At 41.2% G+C, this 16,697-nt stretch overlaps 1 long non-coding RNA gene across 8 annotated transcripts in view; it reads right to left on the bottom strand.

Annotated features, from left to right (window-relative positions):
* Positions 1-16,697, bottom strand: part of LOC140696123 (uncharacterized) — a 673,002-nt gene that overhangs the window by 493,115 nt on the left and 163,190 nt on the right. For all 8 annotated transcript variants that reach the window (XR_012072172.1, XR_012072170.1, XR_012072174.1 and 5 more), the window contains 2 exons: positions 9,964-10,012; positions 7,190-7,330 (listed from right to left, as the gene is read on the bottom strand). This is a non-coding gene — a long non-coding RNA (uncharacterized lncRNA). The remainder of the gene's footprint in view (positions 1-7,189; positions 7,331-9,963; positions 10,013-16,697) is intronic.

Here is a 16,697-nt window from a genome sequence, read left to right on the forward strand (position 1 = left end):
GGACACGCACAAGAACTTCAGCACTTGTGTGCTCCAGAAAGTGACCTGGTAAAACACTGACAGGGATGCTTATCCTCTACCAAAGTCATCAAGAGTTGACATTAATAAGGTAATGGTAATAAACCTAAATTCAGGAAACGTAGAAAGAATACTAACAGCACCAGGTTGAGGGTTGAAAAGAGTAGGAAGAGTCCACTCTTGTCTGTGCTTTAACTCCTGTGTACGTTGTGTGAGTCTCCTCCCCACCCGGGCTCCACCGATCTGTCTCTGGAGAGGAAGCTTTGGATCAGATGAAATCTAAGGGCCCTCCCGGGTCTGTGAGTAGACAAAACAACACAATGTCCACAGCAGGACTCTGAGAGCTGGATTTCACTGGCAAGCGAGATGATGCCAAAAGACTATCCATGTGGAGATCATCAATGATAGTGGATAGGCCTAGAAGTAATAGTATACCTCCACATAATAGCAAGAATAGAGAACAGGAAGCACTGGAGCCACTCAAAGCATTGCCATTTTGGAATGTTTCATTCACTGTGGTATGTGCTTTCTCCTCCTTGTTTGAAACAATCATCAGAATGTCTAACTGAAGTATTTTTCTAAGCCCAGTCATGAGCATTTCTAAAATCCTAGAGGCTATGTTTGGGGGGGGGGGATTATTTTAATTAGAAACCCAACGAAGAGGGCAGGTGAAGTAGCTCTGTAAGAGACATCACACTGAGCACCTAGTATGTGCCAGATACTAACACTTACAAATGGAAAACCAGAGGGATCAACGCAACCCCCAGCCCTGACAGATAGGTACTCAGTCCCTAAAGTAAAGGTCAGAAACCATAAAGAACAAGAAGGAGGCCATCCATCCTTCCTGGGGGTGTTAGAAGTGACACTGTAGTGAGAATGGCATCCTATTTGCTCTAAAAATGGTCATTTTATGGAACTCTGACTATGATAAAAGTCAGTGTTACAAGTGAAAAAATGAAGAATGATGCTCTATTTGCAAAGGATAAGATCTCTGAAAATTGTATTGAACCTCAGTTCTCCCAACTCTAAGTTGGGAACAAGAATACTCCCTGCTTTATAGGAACAGAGCTCTTCAATTTAATGAAGGTTTGGAAAACATCTACCTGAAACATAGAGTAAGCTACTTGATGTGATACATGTGTGACACCATGATACGATTCAAGGGGGAAGAGAGAAATGGTATGGCCCCATCTCTATGAGAACAATGATCGAATCTGAAGTTAGAGGCTTTATTAAGGTCATATTATTAAGTACCTTGTGTTTTTCTGCAGTGGGCCATAAAAAGTTCCCTATGTAAAACTTTCTCATTATGATTCCTAAGGCATCTTTGGACACAGAAGAGAAATAGAAAAGGTATTGCAGTTCTTCATGAGTAGACTGAGCCTAGTTCAGCTTAAAGGTTAGATAGATGCCTCTTCTCCAGCCCAGCTTTCTCCAGCCAATTTCAGTTTAAAGCATCATGATGAAGTTAGGACCCCACAGGGACTCACCAGCCTCCAAGATCACCACATTCAGTGGCATCTGTAAACACTCTTAGCCTCAATGGAACTACATTTACTGAGTTCCCACTGCATGTCAGGCCCAGAGCTGACTTCAAGTAGAGCATGGGATGCAGAACTTTGCTGCTCTGCTCACCAACTTTAAGGACATCAGACAAGTAATCAAGGAAAATTCCACATGAAATGTTCTAGAACTATTCCATTTGTAACAGTTGAAGAACAGTGTTACAGAGGAGGTGCCATTTGGGTTACCAAGCAGAGGAGGATGTAAAGACACGTCAGGCAAAAGGAATATCTTGAACAAAGGCTCAGAGGGATAAAGGAGCATGGGAACCTGTTTAGCGTCTTGCTTGAGAAAATAGTGAGTCGTCTGGAGGCAGAGGATGTGGCTAGAGATGTGGGCAAGAGCCAAGTCATAAAGGGCTGCCCTGTGTGCCACGGTAAGGAGCTTGGCTGTCATCCAACAGCCATGTGGAGCCCTTGAGAGCTCAGACGCAGGAGTGACGTAGTCTTTAAGAGTGTTCCCTTGGGGGCACTGTAAAGGCAGATTGTCAGGGGAGAGAAAGACTGAAGGCAAGGAGGCAAGTTAGGAGCAGTTTTATTGATATTTTTGTGTGGAACATCTGTTCTGAAAGGAACAATAGAGGAGTAAGTCATGTGGCCTAATAATCTTTTACGCAGGCTACTGTGGGGGCTGTTTAGCACACAGTGGATACACAGTGGAGAATTGGAACACAGTGCTGATTGAGAAGTGGTCTCAGAGGGAGAAAGATCCAACAAAAACTCAGCCCAGCAACTTTCAGTTGTATGACACTGGGTAACTCAGCCAACCTTGTGGAGCCACAGTTTCCTGGTGTGGCTAATGCCCACCTGGCCAGCCTGCTGTGAGTGAGAGATGCACACGAGGTCCCTGGCAGAGCTTTGGGCACAGAGTGGGCCCCCCGTAAGTGGTAATCACCATTATTACAGTGGAAAAGCCTTTTGCCAAGAATGCTCTCAGGAAACATCCATTCACCACCAAGACAGAGCCTTCCTCTGTGGAGCACCAGTAACCAAAGCAAATAGAGCAATGGGGACAAACCCAGAGTTATTACCTACATGAGAGGCTCAGGTGTCCCTTTGATGGAAAGCAAAAACCAGCCTGAGTCTAACAAGCCCATACACACAGATCAGAACTGCCTATTCTCAGCAGCCTTGGGCACATTCCCACGTAACCTGGTTTGACAAGCTGTGCTGGCCCCGTGCCCAGCTTCCAATCAGAATCTACAAGGCACAGAGATTACTCGACAATTTCTCTCTCTCTAGGAGGGCAGTTATGGTACAGAATGGAGACATCAATACACATTTTAAGCACACATATATCACTCTTTCATTTCCTATCTCACCTAGAGGCTCAATTACTTCTTCTAGATGGCAACAGCACTACCCTCATGGCCCAAAGCTCTGAACACAGCTTTCACAGTCAGCACAGCTGGTTTATCATCTGCGAACAGTTCGGGTTCTAGAGTCATGGCTCATGGTTGCAGATGTTCTGACAGACTCATCTCAGACTGGATTGAGATTCCTGCTTACTTAGAAACCACTTGCTTAGAAAGTGAGGGCACTCATGGATGATGACACTGCTCAGTGCCAAGTATTCTCTCCCCTCCTATCTTCTGACTCTCTTCCTCTCACTTGCAAACATACTGGAAACTTCTCATGCCCCATTCAGACACCAACTGTCTCCTTCTGTCTGCCACTCTATGCTCTCAGAGCATCCCAAAGCCATGGCTGCTTCTTACCGGGTAGTCACCCTTTAGTCTTTGGAAGTCCTTTTCTGCCTTCCTTACAAGATTGAAATGTTCTGGGCAAGTCATTAGTGACCTTTCCAAATAAAACAAGGTCTCACCCTACTTGGCCCTACTTCTGTATCACTTTAACCACTCATCACTTCTGGAATGCCACCCCTCTCTTGACTTCCTGACGCTCCTCTCACCCTCATGACCGCCCCCAGTACACACTGGCTGACCCCTCTTCTTCTGTCCATCTCTGGGTATGAGTTTTCCAGAGTTTTTTCCTAGAGTTCTTTCTCTTTCCATAATCTTCTTCCTAGGAGATACCACAACTACCTATCCTGGTTCCAGATGCTTCCTACAACCCCAAGAATATAGAATCTTCTTCCATCCGAACTCACCTCTCTCCCTCCATCTCTCCCTCTCTCTCATGCGTTTAAACAGCAAAGCCAAGACCCTGGTGGAATTCCACACCTTCTTGTCCTACACTGGATTTGAATAATGGTGTTTGAGGCCAAACTCTCAACTTTCCCATCAACAACCTGCTCATCTGCAGATACTTATTGCCCTGGTTGATGGCACTGCCACCCTCTCTACCCAAGGTAAAAAGCTCAAACATTCTTGACTTCTCCTTCTATTCTCCTCCACATTTATTGAGTTGTATCTGTCCATTTCCTCCTTCTTCTTTAATGCCCCAGTTGCTGGCCAAACTCTTGTCTGAGCTTTTGCCATCATATTATAACCCATCTTCCCACTTCCTTCTCCTGCCTTTTCAGAGTCTCCTCCTCATTGCTATATTTATAAAGTACAGAAACTATCACCTTCAGAGCAAAAACCCTCACTGCAGCCTGAGACACACCATCTCCTTAGCATGACATCCAGCACTCCTCCACAATGTGGAAAGCACACACATTCAGGGTCTGTGTCTCCTACTAGATCATAAATTCTCTAGTAGCTGCAATTACTCCTCATTAGCTGAGTGCCAGCCAACCAGACCTGTAGTAGGTACTCAATACACACTTCAAGAAATGAATGAATCTTCAGGCTATTGGCACTCCCAGCTCATCTGGCCCTGCTCTCTGAAATCAAAATGCCCTTCTCTGATTATCTTAGGATTAAGAGCACCTTCAGAGCAGTTATATAAAATCCACTGAAGTATCCCCAAAATATCAGGAGTGATGACTGTCCTACCTTAACTTTCCATAGTACTGAGCTGCTTCTTACCAGTTATTTATCCATATCAAGCAAAAAGTCTCCTCCTTATAAACTGTGGACAACAAAAATAATTTTATCAAGTTTTTTTAAACTTTGATTTAACTTGTTTTATCAGTCAGGGTCCAACCAGAAAAATAAGAAATCATTCTACTTAATACAGATGGAATTCAATAAAAGTAACTGATTATTTAATAATCCAGGTGACAGAGAAACCGAGACATTTAAGCAGATGATGGTGCAGTGACCCAGGAAGCAGAAAGCCGCTACCACTTCCAGGCTGGGTGGAAAAGGGGGAATGAGGGGCTGATCATTCAGTGGATGCTGGAGACTTGGCAGGGGTAGATTTACCATGAAGCTAATGAGGCTTATGCTTTGAAGATCCTTGCCTTCCTGGGTCTCTTCTAAAGCCCTGGATCTAAATGTGTATTCTTTCTCCTTTAAAGGCTCCCTAAAATTGTATAAGCTTTAGCCTTCATAAAACCCAGAATTCTTCCACAAAGCATAGAAGAAACATCACCACTGCTGGAGATCTTGCCCAAGGCTGAGATGGGGAGAAATACCTTGGCTTTTCCCTTCTGTCCACTGTCCAATCTCTTGCCAGTAATTCCCATTGGCCAAACCAAGCCACAAGCCAACTGTCAAGGGAAGTCTGGGACCACAGATTCAGGATTAGCCTCTACATAATAGAGAGGAAGCAGAGGAGGGACAAGGAGGAGATCCGAGAACAGTCAAGCCAAGGACTGGCATGTCAGCTTCATTCAATCTCCCTCTGGTACCCAATGTTAGAGAACTGAATGAAGGTACACAGAGTTGTAAGGGTGTTACCAGGTAAAGGCTAACTGGCTCTCCCTCTCCTAAGATGTCCCACAAGGCAGCACTGTCCTAATGTATACACAACATATCTGTATCTTCCCCTCAGCCTGCAGACTCTGAAATTCAATCTTGCCATTGTCCCAAAGGCAGTCAGATTTGGGGAGGACAACTTACACAAACTTACAGAAGCCTGAAGCATAAGCCTGACAACCAATATGCTAATTCATAAGAAGAAATATCCCTGTAACGTTGACATACTAGTGTTGACAAAATCAGTTCAATTCCCTTGCTCACTGTAGCACATAATATTGACTGTTAACACTGTGGCAGTTGCTTACAAACAATGTGAATACAAATGAATAAAACCTAATCCCTACCCTGTAGGGACTTTGTGATGAATTTACAGTAACACCATATACAGATCTAGATTGAAAAAAATTAAAGTCCTTATTAAGTACAGACCATTCTAGTTAACATGATTTGAATGTTTAATAACAGGCTCTGACAGATACAGATGTCAGTCTCTACCACAGAGACAGATCTGGCAAGAAGAGTGTAAACAGTTGTTTCTTGTCAGGGAAAGTGCCCAAGTTTACCTCCCTGACTCAGTTTTCCTATGTCCCTCACTGACAATCACCTCTTCTGATAGGCAAGTGAATGAAATGCCAACCATTTGGTTACAGCCAAGTTTAACAGGACTGGAAGCCATTCACTCACATTAGGGCAGGCTTCTGAACCATTCTTGCTCTTTGAGAACCTCATAAGAGCTTCAGATGCTCTGAAATCCACATACACATACATTTTGTATTTACTTTCAGAGGGTTTTTAGACTCCATTGCCTCCAGTTCTTTCCTTAGAGAAGGGTTTCTCAACCTCAGCAACATTGAGTAATTCATTGTTGCTGGGGATCTGTCCCTTGCATTCTAGGATGTTCAGCAGCATCCCTGGCCTCTACACTCCAGACGCTAATGGCCCACCTTCAGCCAGTTGTGAAAAGCATAAATGTCTCCAGATATTGTTAAATGTTCCCTGGGGGGGAAAAATGTTCCCTGGGGGGGGCAAAATTGCCCCAGTTGAGAACCACTTCTCTAAAAGAGATACTAACTGCCTCTGCTCGTTATAAGAAATGCACGGAGGGTCCAGCCTCAAGACTTAAGCTCTGCACCACCCCTGCCTAGACTCTAGGCTAACAATCAGTTCAGCAGATGAGTTAACTTTAAAAAGAAAAACACTGAAAAGCTTTTGCATTCTGGTTTTACCTGCATGTGGATCAAGATTGGGAAGGAACTTGAAAACACATGTTCAGGTTATTGATCAGGATGGAGGGATTTTAAGCCTTATTTGTTTTTTTTGTTGTTGTTGTTGTTTACAAGTCTTTATCCTTTTTATTTTCCAGTCCCTCCAAGAAGAATAGTGAATACATTGAAAAATGTAGGTGGGGAAATCTGGAATATAATGAATAATCTTTTTTTTTTACATTTTTTATTGATTCATAATCATTTTACAGTGTTGTGTCAAATTCCAGTGTTCAGCACAATTTTTCAGTCATTCATGGACATATACACACTCATTGTCACATTTTTTTCTCTGTGATTCATCATAACATTTTGTGTATATTTCCCTGTGCTATACAGTGTAATCTTGTTTATCTATTCTACAATTTTGAAATCCCAGTCTATCCCTTCCCACCCTCTACCCCCCCCCACCCTGGTAACCACAAGTCTGTATTCTCTGTCCATGAGTCTATTTCTGTCCTGTATTTATGCTTTGTTTTATTTGTTTGTTTCCATAACTGAGGAGAAGAAAAACCATCACCACTAGTGTGCATGTGTTTACAAAACATTATATGACTATATCCATTAGTTAGCTAACCTGGAGTCCACGTGAAGCTGCTTGTGACCACTGGCCATCTGGAAGAGCTCCGCATGGTTCTGGTAGAGCAGCATTATTGGCAGTCTCTTCTAAAATACACAGACCTGCAGCCCATGCCAGTCCTCAAGATCACTTGTAGGCCTTAAAAGACAGCAAAGAAATCATTGTCCTTGACACATCCCCCAAGACATAGTGAGAATTTGCTGTAAGCAAGGCACTGTGCTTTGTGCACATCAAATCACTTAAACCTCCCAACAGGTTAGAAAAGTAGGTATTATTGACCCCACTTTAAAAAGACTGAGCCTCAGAGAGGTTTCAAAGGATGCTTAGAGTCACACAACCCGTAAGTGACAGAGCTGGAATTAAAATCCAGCTCCTCTGACACTAGAACCAGTGCTATTTTCCTGTCACTGTCATGTGTCTGGATGAGTTGCAAATTTTAGCTAAGATTATTTAAAATGGGAAGAAGCAGACTCTGTGACAAGTGTGAAAATTAAGGCAAACAGCTCAACTCTTTCACTTTATTGGGGAAATCCACCAACACAGATTTTTTACATCAAACTGGCAGAACCTCTGATTGACATGTTTAAAAATTTTTATATAATATATGAGTGTGTGTGTGTGTGTGTGTGTGTGTGTGTGTGTGTGTGTGTGTGTATGAATCCATTTAGAGCAGTGTTTGGCTGTCATCTTCCAACTCCCAGAGTCTTCTCATAGCACAAGCAGCTACATGCCTTGCTGAGGGTAAGGCAGAAGCCCAAGAATTCTAATTTGGAGGGTTTTCCTCCCCATCTCCTCCTCAGCAACTACAAGTCACTGGCTCTGAGCAGAAAAACATTCATTAGCCTTTAGTACAGATTCAAACCAGGGACCTCCTCATTCTGCCCACACAACTCCAAAGGAAGTCTGGGACAGGGATGGAGAGATCAGATTGATGGAACTAGTCCAAAACACAAATAATGTATTTCCTCCCAAATATGAAAACACCACTTGAAACCAGGGTGTAATGATAGGTTTTCCCAATATGGTTGTTTCATAGAACATTTACAAGTGCCCCTTGATTACACTTCTAAGAATAGCGAGTCTGTATTTCTTCCTTTCTCTCTTCTCTCACCTTCCCTTCCTTCTTCTTTCCTTCTCCAGCAGTCATATCCTGACCTCCTCCTTTGCACATCTCCTATGCTGAGGAGACTGAGATGAATGGAACCCAGATCCTGTGTTGTCTTAAAGCCTATTAAGAGATCCTAGCAAACAATCCCAAAGCAGTATAACAGGCACTGGAACAAATGGAGCTATGGGATGCATCCTCAAAAAAATGGAAACATTCAAAGTACTGCGGGAAAACCATTCATTTGAAATATTAGAGGCCAAGGTCAAAAGAGGTATCCCAGGAGGTATGACATTTGTGTACAACACTACAAATCTGGTTCCCAAAAGGAAACCTTTGATGGGATTCTTGGATTCTATGGTATAATAACATCCTAATAAAAAGAGATGAGAACAAAGCTATTTTTTCCCTTAAACAGCAGAGTGGGGAGGGATAAGGAATATGGTTAATCAGTGCTGCTTTTCTCATTCATTAAATTCATTAATATTTATTGCATTTCAGATTTCAAATTACTTTTGTATGCATTATGTTAATTTTGCCTTGCAACAACCCTTTGAGGTAAATGTTAATTATTTCCATTACTGTTGAGAAAATGCAGCCTCAGAGATGTAAGTAGCTCTCTCCACAGCTCACAGCTAGCTGACAGAAGAATGCCTCTCAAATTCAGCTCTGTCTGCTTGCAAAGCCCATGTTCTGCAAGGTGTCTGTGCATGCCATGAGCCCTGGGAAACAAGTAATGTTATTCAACTGCAGTCTCCCAGGCATCACGTATGGAGTGGAAGGTGTGTTCAAGAGGCTCTGGGGTGTTGAGAAGAGAGTAAAGTGGGTTTTAATGGAAAAGATTGTTCTACTTACAAAGGCTCCAAAAAAAAAAAAAAAGTGATTCACTCTTCAGGCCTGACATGTTTTGAGAGACAGACATGCCTGTAAATTTGGCTAGACTCGTGGGTGCCAGATGATAATTGACAAAGACCCTAGGGCTCGGCGATCAAGCCAGGACTTCCACATGTTCCTCACTGGGCTCTCCAGGGGCCAAGTGCAATGCATAATTAAGTGAGATGGTTGCAGAGGGGAAGAGATGGGTCATTTTCTCTATGGAGAGGCTTTCTTCTTGGCAACATGAAGAATGACACACTTCAGGCAGCAGGAAAATGATTTCCATAAAAGTCAGCAGAGAGGGAGGGAAATAGTGAAGTTACTGAAAGACAAACACAGCCTAAATACCATAAACAGAGTATGGAGTTCCCAACCGAGGCACAATTATCTCTTACCTCAAACTTGGACAGGACTCAAGCGAGAATTATAAGAGATTTTCTCATGTACATGAGTAATTGCCCCACTCATTAAAATGTTATAGATGAGCCTCACTTGGAACGCAGCAAAGTGTGAATTCCAATGTAGGACCTAGAGAAGGCATAAAGGGGCCTGAGGAAGTCCTAGCAGAAAGCTTCGAGGCAGCCCAACAATCTTCTAAGAAGCAAAACAGTGGCCACAAATAAGAAGAAAGACCCAGAGAAGAAAAGGGATCATCCATATGAACACCCACTATTACACATGCACAGATACCTGCCATTTTACCATCTTCCATTTAATGAAAACACAAGTCCATAAAACATGAGATTATTTATGTCCATTACATAAGGGAAAATGCTTTTTTCAATCTCACTTTTAGTTTAACCACTTGGGACTCCTCCTTCTTGGACCAAAGTCAGTACCTGTTAAAAAGAAAGAATTGATGGGATTGATTACAATGTAATTTAATGAAGGTATGATTCACATGGGGTTTAATGGCATGACAGAGAACTACACTGATATCCTTAATCCACAAGTTTAGGGACATCATCTTCTCATCATGGATGTTTTTATGATATTTTGAGGCTGTAGAGCCAGTCAAGAAGAGCACAGATATAAATGTCAAGTCTTAGAAGGTCTAGTCCAGGAACCTATAAATCATATGTGTGCTTACCCTGAAATCTGAATCAGATTTGAATTTTTAACTCTACATACCATCCTGAAAGCATTGTGGATTGGCTGATAACACTAACATTCATCAAGATAGAGAAAGAATAGCATAAATAGGGGGAAACAAAAATTAATGAGTTGGATACAAGACCTGTTGAACCTGAGTCACCTATCGGACATTTCCAGGTTGGGGGGTATCTCATGGGCAATTGATTACCAACATTTCAAAGAGCAGAAACAGAAAGAGCACATTAAAAAATTAGAGATGATATCTACTTTACTCTGCTTTCATACATGAATGAGTTACTTGATTCCTGCTTCCTTGTTATTTATATGGTTGGTCATCAGATGTGGTAAGTTTACTCCTCTGTACTACAACACAGACTTTTGAGTCAAGCATTCTCCCTGGAAAATTTTAAGCATGTGACACATTCAGACTCACTTTATCCTTAAAGGGCTGAAAAAGGTTAATATTACAGGAAGGTAACATGTCTCTGCGGGATTTGATGAGAGAAAGGACACCCATACCTTCTTATTATAAAAAGTCTTTTTATACAGACACTTTACATAAAGGACTGATAACCATGACTCACCTGAATGTGTAACAAGTATACTATGACAACCTGTACAATATGACAGTACCTCCACAAGTAATGGATATCTTTTCAGATCATAGGTATTCTATTTTGTTTCTTATAATGCTTCTTCTCATTATAAAATAATTATTATAAAGTAATTCATTTCCATTGTTGTAGGCTTGGAAAATATAAAACAACAACAAGAAAACAAAAATTACCTTCAACTGTACCAGAGATAACCATTTTTAATAATTTGCTATATTTTCTTCCTATTGATTTCTATACATTATAAATATATGTATTTGGAGGGGGATATGATACCATTCTATACATACTATTTTATATGCCATGTTTTCTCCTCAGCATTATATATTGAGTATTATCCCCTGTCATTAAATATTTCAATAACATGATTTTTATTGGCTAAAATTACCTTTTGATATAAACAGATCATAACTAATTTAATCAATCCTTCATCAATGGAAATTTGGTTTCCAGCTTTCTGTTAGTATAAGTACTAAAACAAAAAAATACTTACATTTTTAAAAATACTCATATTTAAATCTGGTTACACCTCTGTGTATCAGTCAGATCCACACAGGATGGCAGATACAAAAGGAGTTTCATGAAAAGAGTATTTATAAAGACAGTGGCGTGTTTTAGGGAAACCAACAAAGATGATGAGGCAAGAAGGGACACAGCCAGAAGCAGTGTAGAAGCCACCACTAGCCAAGCCTGAAAGAGCAAAGGGAGGAAGTGGCCACTAGAACCCAGTGAGGGCTACAGCAGAAGGAGGGGTCGTGTGACGGGGTGTGGCCCTGAGTGAGGAAAGCAGCCTCTCCGAAACTATGGCCCAGCAGGGACAGAGCAAGGGGAAATATACCCCTCTCCTTCTACCTGTTCTCTGTATGCCCTGCCTTCCTGATGGAGAACCCAGTGAGCAGACAGAGGGCAAGGGAGCTGGATTGATGTGGTTCACTGAGTTCAGCCTCTCTGGGCACACAGCAGGGTGGAGGAGGTATTGGACATACCTAAAGAGACAGAGAATATCCAGCTTAACACCTTTGCTTATGCCCTAAGTTAGAGCCATGAACACTGTGAAGGTTTAAAACACACACTCTGTGGGCAGGTCCTCTGAAGTTGTACTATCTGAGTTCCAGATGGGTACAAAGCAGCCCAGCTTGTGCAAGTCTGTTTGTGCCAAGTCTAGAACTGGGTCAATCCCTCCTCCAAGCCTTACTCTGCTGTAACAACTGAGGAGCCTTCTACTACTTGGTCTCTGAGCCAGTGCTTACTGGGGCAGCCAGTATATTAGCATGCTCGGAAAACTCTGGAATTAGGCTAGCTGCCTAGACCAACTATATAATGCATCTACAGGGTGATCTTTTTCACAATTACTAGAAAATTATTAGGCCTATATGATTGAGTTTCTTCCTTGGGTCCTAATTTTTAGTTCACATTCACTGTTATAAGGTAGAGCCCTACTCAACACTATCTAGTGATCTGTGGCCTTGGTACTCTACCTAATTTTGGCCAGCATCATCTTCCAGGAGCCTGGTGCCTGCTTCTTTTCCAAGCAGGTGGCTGATGTCCTGACCTATCATCAATAGACCACCTATAACCACAGCTGTGAGCGTGAACTGAGTAAAATAATTACCTGCTACAAATAGCTGTCTGCTACCAGGCTGTCACGTCTGCTACCAGGCTGAATACCTTTGGCTGTCAAGCCTAGCCAGGTGGAAGAAGCTTAAAGCATTTTCAGATACTGTGTTTTGGGTCAGTCCTACAGTCTGGTTATGATTCTAGCCACAGTGCGATACACAGCCTGAATCTTCTACCCACTGAGGTTCCATTATGTCTTGTAGTTGATTGTGCAATAACTGGTTAAGCTCTAACTAAGGTTTACCAACTGTGAGAAAAGACAATAAAAATCCAGGTAGTTTGGCTGCTGCCTTTTGGTAATGACATCATCTCCTTTCTATGGCCTCTGACCCTCAGAGTCTAGCATATGGGGTTTGAATGTTCTGCTTAGGACCCGGCAACTAATTTGGAAAACTGTCTTCTTACAGAGAAATACTTCACTTTTCTTGTCTGATCTGTAGCAATGAACTCTTTTGCTGGGTCCTTGGCCATGAAACATGCCTCCTATATTATTGTGGGAAGATCTGCCTTGTTGAGGTCTACGTCCTGATTGCCTTTGAAGTCAGCAACATCAGAAGTTAATTCCAAGCAGGTTCGCTAGGTCCTGTGCATGCTCTGGTGCTTTATAAATTGCATTAAAGGTTAATTTAAGCTCTTGCAGCCCAATAGATATTGTCTTGTGTCCCTCTATTTCTTTGTCTCTTTATTTCCAACAGCACAAGCTCAAGTCCTGTCTTTGTTTTGTCAGGTGGGTCCCATTAAAATCTTGTATTAAACTTTGCCTCTTTTGAAGTCCCAGACCTCATCCATCTGTTTTGTTTTTCTAATGACTTTGTTTAGAATTTTTTCAAAGCTAATGGAAATGTCTGAGGGATAGAGTCTAGTTAATTGATCTTTCAGTCAACTGAGGGTTATTGTCAACCGATCTTTTTAGATTTTTACATTCATTTCATCTCAATTCAAATATCCCTCCTTTTTGCTTTAGCTTCCCATTCTCCATTGAGCAAATTTCCCCCTTTCTTAAATCCTATTTTAGTCCCTCCTACTCCAAAAACTGGGTTTAGATGGCCAGAAATTAGGCTCCAGGGGGACTGACTGAGGAAGGTAAAATATAGAAGAGATGCAGAGGGGAAAGAACCTCAAACAGAACGTATGCCCAAATTTATGAAACAAACCTGATAATCAAGGACCATATATAAGCATCAGATCTAAAAATATAAAAGCAAGACTGTAAAGAAATAGAAAGAGCTTAAGGCTAAAGAGCACTGGATAATAGAGAAAGCCAACTGGAAATGAGTAAGGAAGATTCAAGAATACTGCTTCCAACACCGACAGGTGTTTGATTATCCTTAGCAGGATGATTCTCAAAAGTAGCATGTACCAAAAAAAGCAACAACAATAACAACAGAAGTCATGCTTGCTGAATGTACTGAGAAATATCCCTTTTCTCACAAATCTTAAGCAATGTCCTTTACCACTATATATACTTTATCTAGAAAACGTTATCACCAGCATTGCTGTTTAAACAGAAATGTTAAACTATCCATAAAAAGGCATTTCTGCTTTGTGTGTCAAATGCATATATTTATATACCAGAAGGGTATGGTCTAGCTCTTTTGTCTTCTCTTGTTGTCTTAAATAGCTCACTATTTGGAGTCTTCAAGTCTTACATGTTAAAAGCAGTAATGGTTAATAACAAAATGATTTGCATGCTTGAGCACCACATTTTATGACCAGGATGAAGATGACAGGACACAAAGTTCCTAAACAGATGAGGTAGTGAAGTAGAACTAGTGCCAATATTTGGAAGTTGGGTGGCATGGATAGCTATGCCCTGATTTACTGAGCACAAAGGGACCTCTGAATCAATATTACACATGAACAAAAGTATATCCCACCAAAGATGTAGCTGGATAATGATCACAAGCCCATATTGTCCAGGGGATGCTTACAGTATTACAGAGGAACTGTCATGGTGTGGCACAAATGGGGGAATGCATATTCAGTTCCAACTCGAGAGAGAGCAATTTCCAACCAAAAAAATTTTAAAACCTTCATGCAATCAGAACACAGAGAGAATCCAGCCACCAAAGAAAAAAACAGGGCAAGGCACAAGCAAATATAGAGACAGTCAAGGCTAACAAAACAAAATGACATAATGGGTGAAAATGACCAATTTGGAACAAGTTGGAGTAAAATCCAGGTGAAACCACAATAATTTTGTAAGCAAATTCTGCAAAAGAATCATATGCATGTTGGAACCACTGAGTTCTTTAAAATGTGTTTGCTGTAGTGTGTATTTATGAACTGTCCTTATTTCATAATGAAAGTTAAGCCACTGTCAACAAATCTTTTTGTCTTCTTCATAAAGCACTCCTCAAAATATGATTATATACAGAAAACTTGAACAGGACACACCTGGCTATAACCATCAAGATTCTGGTGCTCATAAAAGAACAAAACCAGATAAAGAAGACTCATTATAGAACACTCTCTTAACAAGATTTTTATTTTTAAGTTAGTCATATAGATTCTGTTTCAAGAGGAAAAATCAAGTGGGAGAAATATCCCTTGTTTCAGATACTGTGAGCTGTGTGAAGGTCACATTTTCTCCTTTGTTCTTTCTAGACTGCTGGGAAGTGCAACCAGATGATTCTGATCTTGACAAATAACCCTGTGTGCACTTATCCACACACTTGGGCACCAGTGTGCTCACATGTTTATGTCCCCATTTAATTGCTTCAGCTCCACATGCACTGATTACCAGTAGTCCCAGTATCTACTACAATACGGACCCAAACCCATCATTTCCTTTGTTTCCCAGAGATCAATCCCAAGGGACTGAGCAGTCTTTTCATTGAAACACTCAAAAACACAGAATGTTTACATTCCTTCTTCCAAGATACCTTGTGAGGAAGGCTATCTCCTTCTAAGCAATATTTCCCTAGCAATTCCAACATCAGACTTTCTAGAGACTACTTGCAATGACTCACTAAAGAAAAAAATACAAATTTTATCTCTTGAAAAAACCTCTTTACACAAAATTCTGATTAGGTCACTCAGCTTAAAAAGCTTCAGAATCTCTCAACTGTCTAAAGAATGAGGTTTAACACCTTTAGCTTAACCTACAAATCCTTTTACAGTCTAGCCCGTCTATCTTTCCAATGATATATTCTGCCACTCAGCCATAAGTAATCATCAGTTCAATCACGCTGAACTTCTTGCAGGTGCTCAGAGACGGAGATGTTTTTCTGTTTTTCTAGTTGGTGTCCCTTCTTAATAAAATGTCCCATATCACCTTAACCACCATTACTGCTATTTCTTGCTTATTCTCTATCTGGAAAATATTTACTCATCCTTCAAGGCTGAGTTAAATATTAGTTTAGGAAGTCTTTTCTGGTCATCAGAGGCAGAGTCAGTGGCTATATGACATTCAACTATTACACAATTCAGTACTGTATTAGTTCCATTTGCTGTAAGTACCACAAGATTGTTAATCTCGTGTAACTGGAGCCCAGCAGAACGTCTGATACAAAGCCTATGTTTCAACAGTATTTGGGAAAGTGGAATAATTCTGGAAATCATAACATCTGAAAAATAAGCAAAGGGAAAAAGCCTGAAGACAACTCAAGGAAGATATAATAGCTCCTTGTAAAATAAGTAATAACCTCAGCTAGGTTACTGTTTTGGTGTCTGGTATGTGTTAGGCATGGTAATAGCTTACAAACCTCACAAACATCTCATTTAATTCCCCACAAGTCACCTATGAAAAAAGTGTGTTTATCATCCTCATCCCTATCTCAAAGAGGTAAAGGAAACCACTCAAGATCACAGAGCTTATCAATGGCAAAGCCAGTGTTCAAAGTTGGTCTGCTGACTGTGTAGCCAAAGTCCAGCCCCTTTACACATCCTGACTTTAGGACCGTTGACCTTGGCCTCTTTGTTCTGCTTTGTAAGTATCTAGCTATGTGGTCTTAGATAAGTCATTTCCCCCTCTAACTGGATCTCTTGGCTAGTTCTTTCTTACCCTATATATCCAATCTATCACAAATTTTACTTCTCCTAACTCCTGAGTATGTCTCAAATCTGACCACTCCTCTCCATCTCCATTACCAAAACGCTAGTCCAAGTTACCTTTATCTCTCACCTGAACTTGTGCGGTAAGTTCTTAACTCATCACTAGTGTCTTCACACCCACTCAGACTGGGCCTACAATCCA

This window comes from Vicugna pacos, chromosome 4 (genome assembly GCF_048564905.1).
Source record: "Vicugna pacos chromosome 4, VicPac4, whole genome shotgun sequence".
NCBI classification, from domain to species: Eukaryota; Metazoa; Chordata; class Mammalia; order Artiodactyla; family Camelidae; genus Vicugna; species Vicugna pacos.